Source organism: Anabrus simplex, chromosome 1 (assembly GCF_040414725.1).
Source record: "Anabrus simplex isolate iqAnaSimp1 chromosome 1, ASM4041472v1, whole genome shotgun sequence".
Classification (NCBI taxonomy): domain Eukaryota; kingdom Metazoa; phylum Arthropoda; class Insecta; order Orthoptera; family Tettigoniidae; genus Anabrus; species Anabrus simplex.
Genome location: NC_090265.1, coordinates 1,439,429,985 through 1,439,446,781, shown reverse-complemented (window position 1 = coordinate 1,439,446,781; position 16,797 = coordinate 1,439,429,985). Strand labels below are relative to the sequence as shown.

General features: G+C 39.4%; 1 protein-coding gene across 1 annotated transcript in view; it reads right to left on the bottom strand.

Annotated features, from left to right (window-relative positions):
• Positions 1–15,948, bottom strand: part of LOC136858395 (uncharacterized) — a 161,585-nt gene extending 145,637 nt beyond the window's left edge. The window contains exon 1 of the mRNA XM_067137905.2: positions 15,895–15,948. The gene's annotated coding sequence lies outside the window, so the exon portion shown is untranslated. The remainder of the gene's footprint in view (positions 1–15,894) is intronic.
• Positions 15,949–16,797: the final 849 nt, after the last annotated feature.

The following is a 16,797-nucleotide window of genomic DNA, read 5'->3' as shown; positions in this document are numbered from 1 at the left end:
GCAACAGTATTTATCAAGATTAACAAAACTACTAAACAAAGTATGAATCACACCGGGAAAGATAACGAAATTATTTTGTAATGATAAGAAATATGCAGAAAAGGAAAATAAAAGAACAGAATATAAGCACCGACAAATTACTTGTGAAGCATGCTAATCCCGAGGTGCCGTATCCCTTGATGAACGATGTTTCTCCGCGTAACGTTTCACTCCTGAATCACAGACAGTACAAAACACAAATACTACAGGATACAAAAGCAACTATCTACAGCCCGTCTTTTATTTGAATTTAAAAGAAGTGACATTTTATCTATTAAATTTCATGCAGCAAGAACCAATGGCATTCCCATCTTATTCGTTACGTACATAATTGATATAATATTGCCAATTATTATGAATTTATTCAAAAATGCTTATCTTACTTTAGGCAATATCCCAGCCAAGTAGAAAATGCCCTTATTGTTCCAGTCTCCCCCCCCCCCTCCCAACCCCCAAAAAATCCAGCAAACAATGAATGTGACTACCAACCTGTCTGCATTCACACAGCAATTTCTGAGGCCCTGAAAAAAGATAATCCACAAAAACTGTTAAATATTTCGAAGAATAGTCTGTGCTCGACCCCCTGCAATCTGGTTTCAAGAAAGGACATATGACAACAGTAGCACTAATAACAGTAGACGGGCAATGGACGAACTTACTCTTCAAGATTTCAGTAGTGCGTTTGACCAAGTTAATGTGGACATATAGTTAGGTCAGCTATAAAGACTTCGTATGGGTCCTCCTGCTATTCAACTTCTATCCTGAAAAATAGTGATAGCGAGGTACATTCAAGCAGGACGACCGCAGAATGGAAGACTAAACTAGCTGGCGTCTTTCAGGGATCTGTTCTTGGATCTATTTCATTTTAAATTTATATTAATTCAATTTAAAATCCACTAAATTGAAGGCCAAGGACAAAACAAGCACCGAGCTAGTTGGCCGTGCGGTTAGGGGTGCGGAGTTGTGAGCTTGCATCCGGGAGATAGTGGGCCCGAGCCCTACTATCGGCAGCCCTGAAGATGGTTTTCCGTGGTTTCCCATTTTCACACCAAGCAAATGCTGGGGCTGTATCGTAATTAAGGCCTCGGCCGCTTCCTTCCCACTCCTAGGCTTTTCCTATACCATCGCCGCCATAAGATCTATCTGTATCGGTGCGATGCAAAACAAATTGTAAACAAAAGAAGATAAAACGCGCATCGACGTATCTGAAATGTGGTGCTGGCGGTGGATGCTACCTTGGACGGAGGAAAGATCTGACTCTCCATAATCGAAGAGTTTGATATCCCGAATCGATCTTCCACTCTTGTTAGACAGCGAATCCTGCAGTTTTTGGACATGCACTAAGCAGAGAAAATAGGCGTGAAAAACGAGTTGTTCAATGAAAGGTAAACGGTATCGGGCCGCGTGGAAGAGATCCAAGGAAGATGGATATACCCGATCAAAGACGCAATTCAGCACCTCTTCGAGTGACAATTCGGAAAGGAGAAGACCGTAGGCAATGGCGACTGCTGGTGGACACCGTCAAATAGTAAAGTAAGCATGAGATCACGATACTCAGACGTGAGAGGAAGAAAGTCTACCTCCGCAGTGTAACGGTCAACACTATTAGCTGCCGTCCTTGGTAATCTGAGTTCGATTCCCCGTACTGCCAGAGATTTAAGAATGGCAGGAGGGCTGGTGTATGGTTAAGACGGTTTTGTGTTTGTGTGGTGGGTGGTAGTTTAGTGTGTTGTCTGAATATGAAGAGGAAAGTGTTCGAACAAACACAAACACCCAAACGGTTTTAAAATCCCCGACCCGGTCGGGAATCGAACTCGGAACCCTTTGAACCGAAGGCCTCAACGTGACCATTTAGCCAATGAGTCGGACAGTGAACTTTTCTCCTTTTTTCTTCTTCTACCGCTTTCCCCACACCTGTGGAGTCGCAGGTGCGAACTGTATCGCACATGTGGATTTGGCCCTATTTCACGGCCGGATGCCCTTCCTGACGCAAACCCTATATGGAGGGATGTAATCACTATTGCGTGTTTGTGTGGTGGTTGGTAGTACACTCCTCTTCTCCAAGTGTTGCTATACATAACGCAGTTCTAAGATTAAGGTCGGTGATACATCCCACACTCACTTTTTATATATCAAAGGTAAATTCTTATTTACAAATTCAACCTGTTGGTAATGTGTTAGGTTCTTACGAGATTTTAAAACCAGATGATTGCATGACGAGTGCTCTGGGTCTCTCTCTACCTCTTTCCTCCTCAAACCGAGCTCGATAGCTGCATTCGCTTAATTGCGGTTAGTATCCGGATTTTGGGAGATAGTGAGTTCGAACCCCACTCTCGGCAGTCCTGAAGATGGTTTTCCGTGGTTTCCCATTTCCACACCATGCAAATGCTGGGGCTGTACCTTAATTAAGGCCACGACCGCTTCCTTCCCACTCCTAGCCCCTATCCTGTCGTAGCGTTGCCATAAGACTTATCTGTGTCGGTGCGACGTAAAGCAACTTGGAAATAATAAATTTCCCCCTCAAAATTATCATCTGCTTCGGTATTATTCCCTCCTCTATTCTCTCTACATGTCCAAACCACTTTAGTAAATTTTTCTCAGTTCTGTCTTTCAACTTTTCTGTCAATTTCCTTCCCAATATCTTAATTCTACACTCTGCCTCTCCTTGACTTACCACACTTCTTAGGGATTTCATTTACTGGTTTCAATTCTATTCTCCTCTCTTCTTGTCCCTGCCTACGGCACTGCTGCGTATGTTAACGCGCAGTGGGTGTAGAACACATGTTGTACATCACTTCCTCTGAGGATCAGCGGTAGAGTATCCAAGACCAACTCCAATACTGAGATCGTAACAAAGAAAAAAACTCGGCGGCCGTAGTAGCCCGACTGCTGCTATTGGATAACAGGAAATGATTAAGAACATATTATACCAATGGCGGTAATTCAACATGGTAAATGTAACATCATGCGGAAAAAACAACAACACTTTAGCATGTATGAAAGAGACAGTCAAACATTTCAGAGCAGAGCCAAACGGTGAGGATGTGCGGGCTGGAATATTCCTGGAATGAGTCAAATTAAGGTTTAAAGGTGGATGGAGATTATCAGGCTAGACCCATCTCCAGCCAAGGGAGATGTGTGCAAATGCTACAGAACCATAAATCAATGTATTCTTTACCTTACTTGCTGCTGAGTTAACAACTTGCATTTTTTTACTGTAACTTCAAGGTCCTCAGGTTGGATTTTTATTTTTTATTTTTGTACCTGGTTCTCAAGTTTCTTTGACATTTTCCTGGACACAATATTATCATGCAGCACGTTGGAATAGTTGTAAACAAGTATGTCTGCAAACACTTTCATACTTTAACAATTTTTATCAACTGCATTAATCAAACATACAGCATATAGAGCTCCGCATAAACAGGGGCTACCTGGCGTGCTCGGTTCGCCCGGAAGGACGTGGGCTCGAATCCACGTCAGGAAGTCGTAAAAATTTAAGAAACGAGATTTCCACTTCCGGAAGTGCATATGGCCCTGAGGTTCACTCAGCCTACACCAAAAATGAGTACCAGGTTAATTCCTAGGGGCAAAGGCGGCCGGGCGTACAGCTAACCACTCTACCCCATCACGTGCCGAGGTTAACAATGGTGGAAGCCTTTACCTTCCACTCCTCCAAGGGCCTTCATGGCCTGTACGGAGGTGACTTTGCTTTTTTGCTCCCCATAAACTGATCCCTAAAGTAATCACAGCATCCCTCTGATTTTCCAACTTCAAAAATTCAGGTTCCAAGCTGCTGTTAAACAGTGTATGTGTGTGAAGAAGTATATATATTTCACAACATAAAACACACTTAAATCCACCCCTGTTGAGTTCGCTGAAGTAAGACAGAAGGTCAAGTGCACTCACATTCTTTTTGGGCTATATCGTCTCAAAACAAACAGGAGTTTGCATTTGTATCTTAGTAACACTATTAATTGCATTTGTATCTTAGTAACACTATGAATAAGGACATAAGTTATTTTGTAAGCCATAGAGTTAAGTACTGGAAATAAGTTGTGCATGAAACTGTATATGATGATGCTGGATTTAGAATGTTGAACTAGTAGTATTTCTTGTAATTTTTTTTCATGGAATTGCTTTTTGTATTAGTGTTGTTCTAGCTGTTGGGTAGTGATGTTTTTAACTTTGCTTTATTATCACTTGTAGTGTTAAGCTAGTAGCAAGTTCAACCTATAGTATTGTGAGCCGTAGTGTTAAGTACTGGAAATACTTAAGTTGTGTGCGAATTTGTATATAATTACGCTCAATTTAGAAAGTTAAACTAGTAGTATTTCTTGTCATATTTTCTTTCCATGGAATTGCTTGTTGGATTCTTGTTGTTGTTGTTGTGTAATTATGGTTTAACTTTATTAATCCCTTATAATGTTAAGCTAGTAGTAAGCTCAACCTATAGCATTGTAAGCCGTAGTGTTAAGCACTGGATATACTAAAGTTGTGTGTGAATTTGTATATGATGATGCTGGATTTAGAATGTTAAACTAGTAGTATCTCTTGTAATATTTTCTTTTTATGGAATTGCTTGTTGTACTCTTGTTATTTGCCTGTTTGTTTGGCTGATTGTTGCTGTTGGGTAATTATGTTAACTTTACTTTATTATTACACTACTGTAAGTGACCACTGCCACCGGGATATTTCCCATTTGCGATGTATTTGTTAATAATAACAGCCGTACGGAAAAGGCGGCTTAATTTCTATGGCCATATCTACAGAATGAACAGCGACAGACTAACTAAAAGATTATTCAAAGTAATCAACTCAAAGAAGGTCAAAATAAAATGGCTAGAAGAAACTAAGGCGGACCTCCAAGAAATAAATATTACAGACGACATCATGGAAAATCGTGGAGCTTTTAGAACCAAAGTAGCCCATCATAAATTTAGGGAGAAACCAAAAAAGACAACTGGTAGGAAGTGGTCGACAGAACGCAAGATGCAACACAGTGCATTCATGAAGAGATTTTGGGAGGATAAGAAGGCACAAACCATCAAACCAACTAACAAGTTCAAACGCGCTCTATGAATGGGCATAACGAAGAAAGAAAGAATAATAATAATAATAATAATAATAATAATAATAATAATAATAATAAAGTGATGGTTTAGATCGTATTTCCTTCGATAAAGACGAGCGTACCTTCAGTCACATCGTAAAAAGACAGGCAGGGATATTTGATAGGTTATGTCAACTACAAAAGCCGCGAGAACAGGATTTAAATCCAAATCGAGTCTTGGTCAACGTGTCAAAATCCTCATTAACATGACCACAGAAGAGGCTATTAGTTAAGGGTCGTAATTACATTGTCACTCATAAGAAATTGCCTAAAGAAGAAATTACTTCCTCTGTGGAGGCTTTACGACACAATTTGTCGCAAGATGAGGCAGAGGAAACAGGACGGGAATGCGTCAGAATGTTAAAATCATGCAATCCATTCGTCTAATATGACAAGAGAAGAGAATGAGGCTTTAACCGAACAGATATTATTATTTTGCCATTTGACAAAGGTAATGCTACTGTAATCCTAGACCGAGAGGTTTAGGATAACAAGATGCGTAAGTTGTTGTAAGATCCTGCGTATAAAGTAACTACAACCAGTTATTCAAGAGCCACTACGAAATTAATAAAACAGTCGTCCATTCCGGCAGAGATGCAGAAAACGGTTCTCTCCAGGTGACACGTATACGGTCTTCTGAAAATCGACAAGATATTGCTCTCAAACCAATAGTAAGTGCTATACATTCTGCTACTTACAACCTCTCCAAATACCTTGGTAGTTTGCAGAAAACGGGTCTCTCCGTGTGACACGTATACGGTCTTCTGAAAATCGACAAGATATTGCTCTCAAACCAATAGTAAGTGCTATACATTCTCCTACTTACAACCTCTCCAAATACCTTGGTAGTTAGCTTCAGCCACTTCTTGGAGAAACGCCGTCTCATCATTTGATAGGTGTACCTGCCGTATCTACCCATTTCGCATTCAGGTTAAAGTCGTTACGGCTTCAACCCGAAGATGTTACGGTGAGTTTTGTTGTGCAATCTTCGTTCACAGGAGTGTCAACAGAGGTGGTTATGCTCCTTATCAAGCAGCAATTTACAAAGGATATTATACGCCTGCTACTTCCTGTGGGATGGCAAAAATTATTAACAGACGGTCGGTGTAATGGGTAGACCTCTATCTCCTGAGATAGCTAACTATTACGTGCAATTTTTTGAAAAATTTGCTCTGTGTCTTCAGCTCCTGCTGAGGGTACGTTGATGATGTTTTGACATATGGTCTGACGGGAAGAAAAATCTTGATTTTTTAGTTCTTAACTATCAGTATCTTTCATTATGCTTCACTATGGAGGAAGAGGTTGAAGGACAGTTACCCTTCCTAGATGTGTTGGTCTCCAAGATATCCGATGGTTCCTTAAGCCACACTGTAGGCTATATAGGAAGTCAACCTATACAAACAGGTATCTCCATGCAGACTCACACCACCATCCTGCACAAATACTTGGCATTATTACGACCCGGCAGGGCTGATTACGACCTTAGCAACTAGAGCAGGAAGCATCTTTGGCCGAGGAATTTGGATATCAAAACTGCTATTTCTAGGGCCATGTTTACCAGACAGAAAAAGTTTCATGAGCTTAATGCTAAGGTACGGGGGACAGCGTATCTACTATTCAAGAAACAACTTATTGCTTACCCAGGATTCTCCGCAAGCACAATATTAAAACTGTGTTTGAAACATGCGCGAAGATATAGAAACATCTTGGACCAACTAAAGATCGGATACCGAAACTACTACATTCTGGTGTCTAAAATATTTCTTGCACTTGCGGTGAAGTTTATATTGGACAGACCTCAAGATCGGTATCACACGCATCAAGAAACGACAGATCCATTCGCCCGCCCACGTCATGTTCAAAGATACCGAGATACTAGCTCGAGTGAAACACAATGGTCCTAGGATTGTAAGTGAAGCAATAGAAATATGAAAACATCTTCGTTATTTCAACAGAGATGGTGGTGGTGGTGATTATTGTTTTAAGAGGAAGTACAACTAGGCAACCATCCTCTGTATAACACTAATCAGAGGGAAGAATGGAAGGGATCCGACACTTCGAAGAATGAAGATATCAGCTAAAGGAAGACAAGGGCCACGAAGGGCGTTAAAAAGAAAGACTCCCTAGCCCTCGCAAACCTAATAGCGTCGGGGTCGGAAAAGAACAAGAGTTGACTAAGGGAGGTCGGATAGGATAGTTGAAAGTGAGGAGCCTGGCACAAGTAAGTGGAAGCAATGCCAGGACTCAGCTAAGGGCCCCGTGGTCGCCAATCCACGCTCCAAAGTTCAGATCCCCTGGGGCACACTTATATTCTACAGAGAAATTATATCGTCAACATTTAACGGCATGTAAAAGATCTCTGGGGGCACATTAGTGTTTACCCGACAAAATTAATTAAAACTTAGTCAAACATCGCTCAACAGTGATCTGGTTCACTCTGCCATCTGGTAGTGTAAAACGGAACGTCGAAATTGACGTATAGGCAGCCTAAATGTGGTCAAAATTAGACTGTGTGCACATGTAGCTGAGACCATAAATCAACATCATCATCATCATCATCATCATCATCACTGTCAACCTGCAATAACTCCTCTAGCTGGTCGCGGTCTATCGTTCGGCGTACAGTACGTACTATACGGAACATCTATTATACCACACGCCGCACGGTGCTCACTAGAGCCCGGATGTTAAGACACTCAGATTTGTCAAAATACTTAGGCAAAATATATAAAATAGGCACTTCAGATTTTAAAAAAGCAATTTAAATTAATATAATAATATATTTACATAAGAACATAATAATGCACATTTGTTATGTATTAAGCACTAGCACAACTCTTTTCTTCAAAACTAAAATGTTTCAACTCACACTCCTATCGGACAGAATAGATCAAAATTTAGGTACATTATTGCACATTGCCACAATACTCTTCCAAATATTCTTCGCGTTCAAATTCGACCTCTTATCTCAAAACAAAAGAAAAAAGCATTTTTATTGCTGAAAAATGTCGTTCCACATCAACTAATGCAATAGGAGCATATTTAAAACAAGTGAGTATAGTTACAGATGAAGATTACAGATCTCTCCGTATGATTACGAGGGTATTTAGAGGTTGTAGTAAAGATGTGGAGAGGGCGTATAGGTCACTGGTAAGACCCCAATATTAGGGTATGATTCCAGGGCATGAGACCGTCACTAGCATTACTCGACTCGACAACTGGGAAAGATCCAAAGGAAAGCAGCACGATTTGTTCTGAGTAATTTCCTACAAAATAGTAGTGTTATGAGAATGTTGCAAATTTTGGACTGGGAGGACTTGGTAATATGGAGACGAGCTGCACGATTAAGCAGTATTTATTTTCAATAAAACCTATTTTCCTTCTGGAAATTTGAATCGGCGAGTTTGTACGCACTGCAGAATTTACCCAAGCAACTCTGCAATATACAGTATTTGCGTTCCTACCAACAGTACAGACGCTGAAAGATAATTCAGTAAATATAAATTCATTGTAAGTGATAGGATAACACGAAAGACAGAGCAAAATGGTTCAGATATGTTCTATGATTTTCTTCATTAGTGTCACTGATTCGCAAACATGATTTAAGCTAAGTTTGTAGGTACTTTCCTTTTATTATTCTGATTTTGCGTCAATAAATTGTTCCTTTCTTCCCTTATATTATGCTTTAGCATATATCAGTTTAAAAGAATGTACAATTTGACTGTACTTAATGCCTTTTTATTTTATTAATAACGCTTTAACGATGCGACTTTAATTTCATATTAATGTTATCAAAAGACATAATTTTACGGGTATAAACTCACATTCTCTTTCTTGAAAATGCTAAAAAAAAATCATTCAAAACACTAAAAATGACCACTCCTAGCCATGAGACAAGGTGACTTCTTCTTCTTTGGGCAGCTTCACTAAGCCAAAGGCATAGCCAAGGGGGGGGGGGGGGGTAGTGGAGGTTAGAAACCTCCCCCATGGAATTTTTGAAGAATAAAACTGACACACGTGCAAGTCGACTCAATGGGTTGGCTCTTATGAACATTCGGAGACATAACTGTAAAACCAATGGATCTCTTGAATTTATTTTCTAAGAAGCCTCGTAAGTTGGTTTTAGATTGTAATATGAACATACCATTCACTGTAAAACTGTTGTCCTTGATCATATTGTTCTTGTTCTGTATTTTAATATATGATGTTTTACCGGTACTGCAATCTGAATATCACCATACTTCACTTGTATCAGTGTCATAATTGACACTCATGCATGCGCGCACCTTCATTATGTCCTATCACCATTTTGTAACTATATGATGGGGTGTGGGGGTGGGGGAATCGGTCAATCCTGGCTACGCTCATGCACTAAGCTACAAGTGCACTTGGCTCTAGATCGTTGTGTCAGTTAACTATAAAAACATTTCTTAAGAATCTATGTAAAGTAAATATATAACCATTTGGAGAATACACATTAGTAATAATTTGGTCAGATTTTGTTAAACATTGGAGGCAGCACAAGTAACTATCCTTCATTTTGAGTGCTAGTGTTTAAACACCAACGGCGTAGTCATTCTGAACCACCAATTCCGTGAGATCTCCGTATAAAGCAACACTGGCCATGGGCATGTGATATTGGCATGAAGGGGAGTGGAAAGGAACTAGCCACCCTTTCACAAGTAAACCGGGCTGAGGATGCCTGATCAATGTGATCAGTGGTACTCTGGCCTAGCTCGGGGCACCGAGCAGATCGCCACCGTCTAGGTTTAGATATGCCATTCGACTGAGTATTCTAAAGGAAGTAATCAAATGTCTTAGATTAACCAGAGTTTACTCAATCAAAGAGCCCATGAAATGCTATAAATGTGGGCAAGAATATGAGAATATATGACAAGGAATTGTATAATCACATCACAATATAGGCTACCCTTCAATACTGAGTGTAAGCCCACACACTCTGAAGGAAGAACTTTATTCATGCAACTAGTATGTAAATTCCTTTTCTGCTAGACCGGAGCTGTATACCTCTTTATATTACAGTACCACTCCCAGTAAAATCAAATTTACTATATAGAGTAATTAGAAGTACAATATGATTTTATGATCCATTGTAGCTAGATGTTGTGGTCATGAATAGTTGAGAACTTATTTCCAAATGTAAAGCGGAAATGACGATCTATACAGTCTGCTTTACCGCTCACTGTCGTTATCAACTTTCAAGAATTTTCAGTACACAGTGTAACTTATAAATTACTTTTGTCATCATCCTATAACCTCAAATACTAAAATGAAAGAAGAAATTAAAGTGATTTATCATAAACTGAGCTCTAGATCACTGAATGCATAAACTTGGTGTAGAATTATTTACGACTCGGACAAGAGGAGATGCAGAGAAAATCTATACTATAATTATACGCTCCCCTCCCAATGCCCACTCCACAAGATGATTTCCAAGACTCTACGTTATCTACAAATGTTTTTTTTTAAACAACAGAAAACAGGTTATTTCTACGGAAAGGAAATCGAATGATAATACGCAAAATATTTGTAGGTTATAGAGGAATTCCCAAAGTTAAGTATAGCATATGCTGGTGTAGTATGCTTGGTTAGGAAACTGTCGTTTCTAGTGGTCCGAACTCCGAATACCAGAAATGACTGCAACATTCTGAACGTGACAATCCAACTCATATTTTAAATCTGTACATTACCTACTTTGATCTCGCACCTACTTCAATATTATCTCCCAAAATATTTAGAACAGACGATGGAGCAGACGCGACGTAACGTTAGGGCCTGCAAGGGTCTTTAAGGGGCCCCGCAGACCCCTCCCTCCAAAACAAACACACATGCATCTAGCCTAATAATGTCACTCTGCACGGAAATGATCAGTGCGATTTTGTAGAATCAGTCGAAATAGGTTTTTTATTTCATTTTCTACAATTATTGTGTAGAGGAATTACTTGCCCTTGCCGTTTCTCACATCACCACGACACGTTCCACACAAAAGATCAGCACCAAATTATTGAAAAATAATTACAGCAATGAAAATTGATACTAAAATATAATTTTAGCTGGACAATTATACTGTACTTCGTAGATGTGTAGTTCACCTGAGATCGTGTCATGCACAAATCTTACTGAACTTTTGTCACACGTTTATTCGACAACAATGTATAATGCCAATAAGAAGTTGGTGTAGAAGCTTCAGTCAACTCACAAGTCAGTTTCGAACGAGCCCTTTTTGCGCGAAGTCAATAATAGACTAGGCTTCTCAGTAGTGCGATTTGATATTTTTTTAAACTTTATTTGAACAGTTTTTTGTTTAATTTTTTTCGTATATTGTTGTGTTGTACTCGAGACCTCGGTATCGGTTACAGAACAGACCTATAGTTCTGTAGTTTCTGAAAAACGAAACAAATTAAAGTTAAGTACGAACAACTAAGTGGTGCATGGTTGGCAGTTCAACCACGGAGTCAGTCGAATAAAACCTATTAAACATTCTTCTTCTTTTCCTACCGCTTTTCCCACATCTGTGGAGTCGCGGGTGCGAACTGCGTCGCACATGTGGATTCGGCCCTGTTTTACGGCCGGATGCCCTTCCTCACGCCAACCCTGATGGAGGGATGTACTCACTATTGCGTGTTTCTGTGGTGGTTGGTAGTGTGGTATGTTGTCTGAATATGACGAGGAGTGTGTTGGGACGGACACATACCCCCCCAGTCCTCGAGCCAGAAGAATTAATCAGAAGCGATTAAAATCCCCGACCCGGCCGGGAATCGAACCTGGGACCCTCTGAACCGAAGGCCACAACGCTGACCATTCAGCCAACAAGTCGGACAAAAACCTATTAAACATTATTTTTAATAATTTTACAATAACGAATACTCCCTTTGTTTTTATAACTTGACAATATACTGCATTACGTCTACCTGCTGTAATTAAATGTGTATTAGTTATTCATAGGTTCTTACATTTTATCTGAGGGGGCCCGAATTTTAATTTTGGCAGGCGGGTCCATACCGCATTCGTTGCGCCCCTGCGCATTCTGTATGTTCAGTGGTTCTAGAACCCCGTAGACATAGATAACTCTTAGTAAAATGGTTTATCAAGGACTTATTCATTCCTTTACTTAGCTCTGTATATTCGCGCCCGTAGCGAAAACTTTGACATCAATGCTCGGCTACGCTCCGGAACGAGAGAAGAGGTCACATTTCTAGAGATGGCGCGGGGTCATCGAACGTAACGGGATGAAGGGAAGGGGGCGGGGGAGAGAGGTTTGTGAGCGCGGGGTTATGGGAAGCAAGAAGTGAAGCCGAGAACAGCCATGTTGTCGCTGCGACAAACTTGAGCTAGATCGAACAGCTCCGAAATCAGCCGAAGCAATGTCGCAGAGCGCGCCGTTGAAACTTGCGGTATGTGGTAGGTTTTGAAGAGATTTTAATTTCACGATTTTGCGTTTCTAGTATAATAAACAGAAATGAACCAGAATATTTTGATAACTAAGACTACGATGTGTAGCATCAGTGGTCTAAAGTTTATGTAATTAAAGTACACTTTCAGTGTTTTATGATCAATATCAACATCAATATGCGCAATAAACACAGTTAACAGTAGTCTACCTAACACTTTCTTGAAGCGGGTAATTCCTATGCCAGCAACGTCTTCAACGTGAAACCAAACTGGATAACTTCTTCCAGATGCAGCTACTGTATGTGTGCCTTCAAAGGGAATTCGTTGCTAATCAAGCATTTTACATCAAGTAACAATACCGGTATATTTGAACACGTTATTTTACAAAGCAGTCAACCTCCAGGTGTTTTATCAGGTTTTATCCACGCGCCGCCACTGCTACAGAGTAACATAAAATATTCAGATAAAGCCCGTACAAGTGCACGGACTGATGGTCAAGTAGTTCACAGTTCCTAAAATCCACACCAACGAAACATACTCAGCAGCCAAAGCATTTGCTCAGGTCATCTTAGTTTCACATATATACGACAAAGAAGACACTGCACAGATAATATCATTGCTTGTCCCATATAACAACCATGCATTTTAGTCCCTTATGGCACTATGCAGCACTTATTTTCCTTCTTTTTTCAGAAATAGAAATGCACATCATGAGATGTTTTTCTAGTAAATTGTTGTGAGAGAATAGAAGGAAATATGTTTGAAGACCATTTGTTTTTGTTATTTCATAATTTGATTCATGCGTGTTAAGGTAAACTTTTATGAGCACCCACATCATGGTAATGAATAGAGACCGGACATTAGGCACTAAAAATTGAAAAATACGCACTTTCATAGGCACTACAAATATTTTTTTCTACACAGAGCAGATTTGTATTTCGCGTTTCTACCTGCCGTTAAATATGCCACTTTCCGCACAGTTCACTGACGTTTCACATACTTTACAGAATAGGATTTACCTGTCAGTTAAAAACACACCTCCACTGAATTATTTAACGAATTTATTTACTTTGGTTTTAAATGTTGCCAAGTATTTACGCAGATATAAATATCGAGAAGAAACTACTGAACACCCGTACTGCTTGTAGAAATACCAGCTTTCAGTAGATGACGAAAGAGAACTGATAAGAGCTGAGAGAAAAGGTTGGCATTTTACTGCTATCCTTTATTAAGGGGCATGGGGAAACACAGTCACCTCCATTTTCCAACATTTTTAATAACATACATTTTAAACTCCCCACGTTCTTTCTAGCAGTAAGTAGATAAAAAAAGCTGCCGAGTACCGCTTTCCCTAAGAGATCGCAATCTGCAGGTCACGCACACCACCTGACCATCCCTTCGAATAGCAACGATACAACCCGACCATCTATAACAGGGCAGTCCCATTTCACCAGAGAGGATGTGTTGCGTATTTATGAAAATTAAAAAATCAATTTTCAGATTTTAAAAATCCAACGTTAATTTCGTCAAAGGAGAGACAAATAAGCATTTACAGGCGTTAAGTATTGAAAGGGACAAAACTATCTTCGACGTATACAACCCTAAGACTCTGAAATGATATGAAATCATATTTTGAACTATATTTGTACAAATAAAGCATAGGCAATTTGCCTAACATCCGGTATCGAGTAATCAGAAAGAGAAAGAAATTCCTAGAAAGTTAAAATTCCAGGATCACCTCCTTTTACAAGATCAATTATGTTCACTGTAATTTATTTCGTATTACCATGTTGTTGGTTCAGCTTACGCTGTGAACTAATGCCACAAAGGCAGTCGATCCCAACGACAGATCTTTCTTTGTTAGGAAAGTCTGAGGGTTCGGATTCATAAACAGTTGAAAAAAAAAAAAGAAATGTCGTATGGCTTTTAGTGCCGGGATGTCCCAGGACGGGTTCGGCTCGCCAGGTGCAGGTCTTTCTATTTGACTCCCGTAGGCGACCTGCGCGTCGTGATGAGGATGAAATGATGATGAAGACAACACATACTCCCAGCCTCCGTGCCGTAGGAATTAACCAATTAAGGTTAATCCCCGACCCGGCCAGGAATCGAACCCGGAACCCTCTGAACCGAAGGCCAGTACGCTGACCGTTCAGCCAACGAGTCTGACATGAATGGTTTAACACTTTTACCAACATTGCTGTATCTCTTTACAAATAATTTCGAACTATTTATTAACACAAGTTTCATAAAAAATGTATTCTCGGGTATAACATTAATCATTGTAACAAAATCAAACATCCATGCGATGGACATCAATGAGTTCTGTTAAGTAATATTTACATAAAGTGCTGTTTACTGTTCAACATTATTCACATCACGCAGATCCGCCATATGTCTGAATTTTTGATAGCGCAATAAGCATTTAATGAAACCATAAATGGCTGTAATTCTGGAAATATCTTGTGTAGAAAATAAGTACAGAACTTAAGTCTTAAGTCTAGGGACAGGCGCGTAAGCTTATCGCACTTCACCTACCGTACATTATTTAATCACAGTTCGGTAACTAGAAGGCGGTACCTGTAATCAACATTCTCCAAAAGATATAATCAGAAGATAGTTGCAAATTAGCGAATTTCCTTATTTTCACGTAATGTTAAATTTATTAAGATTCAACTCTGTTTGCATTAAAACTTTTGTTTTAAACATGGAGATAAAAGTGGCTGGTATGTATTTTTCTCTCTTTTTATAATTTCTCTTCAGTTCGTTTGACATTTCAAGCTATTGACAAATCAGCAACTGAATTTAAGTAAAATTGTTGGTTACAACCTTTCAACCTGACGCTGAAGTTCATCTCTGCAGCTTTTTAAAACATGGCTGTACGCATCTACCAGGCCATGAACGTCCTTACTCTTTTGAAGGTCACATTCTCCCAAATGCTGTAAAGAAAGAACTCGCCCGCGTATCACTGAAGGTAGCGAGTGTATTTTACATTTCACTCACTGATTCATGCTGTCGTAGCCTACTCACTTTGTAAACAAACATGTAATTACACATGCTATCTATGCACTGTTTAGATCCCTATATTACGTAATAAGTAAGATATTAAACTATGACACTCCCCAGTAGGTAACATAATCGACAATCTATGAAGTGAATCTCACAGCACATCAAACAACACTTTTATTATGGGATTAATGTTCATTCTTCAAGTATTTCTTTTAATTCAACCGAAACTCTTCCGTTTACAACGAAAATATGTCTCATATCTGGTAAATACAGGACAAGCTCTACAGTTCATTAAGTTAATAATAGAAAAAGTCCTGCAGTCTTACTTTTATATTCTCCGTCCTGGAAGCTTTGTTTATCACGTCGTTGTCAACCAGAATTCCTACTACGAATAGTAGCTATCCACATAGCGCGAGGGTGTGTAACGTAAACAAATCGATATTTTCTCTAAGGTCTTTTAGGCTTCCCACGTGACGTTAGCAGCGTCACTGCAGATAGGCTACTTGTGCGCATGCGCGGCATTGCTACCAATAAACAAATCCAGATTCGATAACACTGGTTGACTCGCCCTTCCGGAAGGCTCGAGAATTATCTTCTTGGAAACGGTATTTTTATTTGTTTTGGAGGTCATTGGAAACTTGAATTACAGCCTTCTAGTATCTTCTCCTCTGACTATGAAAATATTGCCTTGAAAACCATAGTTGACCAACCCACAAACTGAAAACAGACGCCTACCGTAATGTTACGTGACGTGCAACTAGTACAGTATTTGTATAACCTGTACACTATTATTATTATTATTATTATTATTATTATTATTATACATGCAGTATGTCAGTTAAATACCTTTTTAGTATTGTTGTCCCATTGTCTAACGAATTTCTCATAAATTTAACACACTGCTTATTTTACTCATCAATACTTTGTTATATTACAGCAGCACTGTAGTTAATGTGCATTGATGCTCACTGCACTGGCAACATTATTTGTCCCATACTCTTTTGGGAAAACCTAATAATGGTCTATAGCCTTTCATTGCCATAATCAGACCCTGGTAGTGAAAACGAAAATTCAACAAACCTACAACTTGATTTCTTATTGACATTCCACTTTTCTTTCTTTTTTGTTTTCAATTATTGTTATTCCCTCTTTCCATCAATTCTCAAAAACTTTAAAAAGTGCCTTGTAATAAAGAATACATCAAACAGAAGTCCCGAGTCTATTGGCTT